The sequence below is a fragment of the Gossypium hirsutum genome, chromosome A13, assembly GCF_007990345.1.
Source record: "Gossypium hirsutum isolate 1008001.06 chromosome A13, Gossypium_hirsutum_v2.1, whole genome shotgun sequence".
NCBI lineage: Eukaryota > Viridiplantae > Streptophyta > Magnoliopsida > Malvales > Malvaceae > Gossypium > Gossypium hirsutum.
Genome location: NC_053436.1, coordinates 93,658,319 through 93,661,923, shown reverse-complemented (window position 1 = coordinate 93,661,923; position 3,605 = coordinate 93,658,319).

Sequence of the window (3,605 nt, the reverse complement as noted above, 5' to 3'; positions counted from 1 at the left end):
ACTATTCGATAACATTCGATTTTCTCCGATCTAAATCTGATTTCTTTCTTTCTTGATCTATATACATTCAAAACTAACTCTTTTATTCATCGACACATTCAATTTAATCCACAAACACATATTTGGGCATTTTTACACTTTATTCTCTAAAGTTCCACATTTTTACAATTTAGTACTTATTTCATAAAAACACAAATTACACCAAATTTTGAAAAAAAACTCATGCTTGGACAAATTTACTATAGGTTCTTAGCAGCCCATAACTTTCATTTATTTCACATTTCAACTCCGCAATTTACAAATTTCACAATTTAATCTTATTTAAGAATTTTCATCAAAAATCACTTTACAAAAAATGAAAATCAATCAACAATTATTCGTTTTCCATCATCAACATTCAAAAACATCAAGCTATCATCAATTGAAACTCATAAATTCATCTAGAAATTCAAAAATTAGGGTACGATCTAGCTAGAACACGAAGCAACGATCACAAAAACATAGAAATCGTCAAAAATCGAGCTTAAAACATACCTTAATCAAGAACAACAATGGCCAAGCCTTCAAAGATCCCAAAACCCTTATTTTTTGTCTTATTTCGGTTCAGGAAGATGATAATTAAGCATCAAATTGTTTTTATTTTAATTAATATAACTCAATTACAAAATGACATAATTACCCTTAATAATTAAACATTAAAATTCCACTAACTATAGGCATAATTGTCCATCCGTCAATCAAATGGCTTTATAACATCATAAGGACCTCACATTTAATCAACCATAGCAATTAAACACCTTTATTAATTAGGATGCAAATTTTTCATTTTACGTGATTTAGTCCTTTTATCAAATTAAGCACTCAAACGCTAAAATTAGCTCACGAAATTGTCACAGATACGTAATCACATGCTGTAAACACCAAAAATAATATTAAAATAATTTTTTGACCTTGAATTTGTGGTTCTAAAACCATTGTTCTGATTTAGGTAAAACCAGGTTGTTACAGGATGAGTTTGATTGCGTGCAATACTAAGGTCAATTAGTACTACTTTCCCTTTTATTTTATTATCACCTTTAAAGTATTTGATTAAAATTGTTAGAGGGTATGAAAACCCTTGTTTTGATTGATTTATTAATGACTATTGTTGCGAGCATGACATGGATATTTTAGCTTTTTTTAGACTAGAATTAGTAGGAAACAAGTTTGATCAAGTGATTTAGAACTTTGGATTTCCATTCTCATATCATGTTTTAGCTTGTGGCTTTGTGGGTGGAATATGAATATGCTGGAAAGCTTCTGTTGTAACGCCTCAATTTTTGGGAATTCTGTGAATGTTGGCATAGGTTTAATTATGTTAGTGGGCCTCTAGAAGGCCCAAGCTTAAGATAGAACCCGACAATTTTAGTTAATTTTTGTTCCATAAGAAAAATAGGGTGAAATTATGAAATAGAAGCTACGTGAAAATGTTTGAAAATGCTATAGGCTAAATTGAAGTGGCCAAATAAATAGGAGTGCAAAATAGGAGGATTTGCATGTCAAACCTCCCATTTTACATGAAGTGGCCAGCCATCATGTTGTTGTAGACAATATGAGCACTTGATATCCATAATTCATAGTACAAATTGATAATGGGTTAGGTAAATGTTCCATGATAATGGATTAGGTAAATATTCCATGATAATGGGTTAGGTAAATGTTCCATGATAATGGTTTAGGTAAATGTTCCATGATGGGCATTTCATGTCTTTTGTATTAAAGAATTAAATGGATGAAATATGAAATTTTATTAAAAGAAAAAGGGGTGAAAAGAACGAAGTTTTGTCCATCTTTGTTCATCATAGCCGAAAGTTAGAGAAGAGAAAGGAGAAGAGAAAGCTCTTGAATGTTCGGTCACTTGGGGAAGAAAATTGAAGGTAAGTTCTTGTTACCTTGCTTCTATTTTGAGGTTCATGAGTTCTTCTTGATTCTACCTTAACTCTTGAAGCATATTTTGGTTTTTATTTGTGTTGTGAGCATTTAGTCATGAATTAAAATGAAGGAAATGGTTGTTGTTTCATGTTCTTTTGATGAAAAATGGAAGATAGGTGAAGTTGAGCCAAACAAATGAGCATGCATGTACCTTAGATGCTAAAGGGAAAAATCGGCTAACATGTTGTGCTTTAAAATGATGAAATGGAGATTATACTTAAGTAAAATCATAGATATGTGATGATTGATTGGTGATATACATGTTTAAATAACATGCATGCAAGGTATGTGTGAAAGAGTGATTTGGTAATAAATCTGCTTCGGACAGCAGCAGTAACGTGACTTTGGAAAATCACCATAATTTGTGAGAGATGAATTAGAAGCTGAATAAATTATGTAATTAAAGATTATTGAGTCTAGTTTCAAATGAAATAAATAAGAACATATTTTGAATTCTGTACAATGAGAAATTTCATTCGTAATGAAGAGTGGTCAGATTAGTCAAACAGTGAAACATGGGAAACTTTGAGAAACATCTGGTATTGATTGGCTAAACTAAAAATTCTGAAAATTTTATGGATAGAAGATATATGAGTCTATTTTTAGGGAAAATTAACGGAACTTGATTTGGAGTTTCGTAGCTCCAGTTATAAATAATTTAGTGACTGTTTCTCAGGAAGACAGCTTGCAGTGAAATTATGATTATGTGGTAAACACTGACAAAAATTTCTTAATGAATTGCTTATTGATTTCTTATAAGCTTACTCTGATCTGTAGGTGTGGTTGACCGAATATTGTAAGGGGTTAATATGTAGTTCGTATTTGAATAGTTAGATTAACGTGTTAGTAATCCAATTGTAGGAGGTTCGTGTGTGGATCTCGTCAGCATATCGTCGCAAACAGGTGTGTAACTAACACCCTCTTATAGACTAGATCGGCACAAGCCGAAAAGTCGAAATGCCAAAAAGCTGGTATTTTGAGATCTTGCGAGTGTGTGAATGCTCATGAGATTAATAGTTTGATGTATATTGTAAATTAAAGTGATAAGACTGCAGAGTGCGCGATTCTGTGCATTTCGATATTTTTGGGCTTAATGGGCCAAAAACGGGATAATGGGCCAACGGGCCCAAATTGGTAAGAAAACGCGGTAAGTGTTTTCGATCGTACGTAAATGGCTATGTTATGTATGAAAACCTTAAGAATAGTTAAATTACTTGAATACCCCTATGTATGCAAAATTACCATTATACCCCTAGGGTTACTTTTGACTGAAAAGCATGACGATCTGATTCTGTATGATGTATGCCATGATTATATATCTGTTGCATGGGGACTTGGGTTATACTATGGAGGAAGCGTCCTGGTGGCTATGCCACAATTATCTGATCTGGTGGCTCTGCCACATATATCTGTCCTGGTGGCTATGCCACAATTATCTGATCTGGTGGCTCTGCCACATATATCTATTCTGGTGGCTTTGCCACAATATCTGTATCTGGTGATTCCGACACAATATCTGGCAGTTTCGCTGCGATTTCTGTGGTGTGTAGCGGTTGGATAGGTCGAGTAGTCTCCCCACATGGTGTAAGGCTGGTATGGGGGTGTTATGGATGAATCTGGGTTGGGTTTCTGCA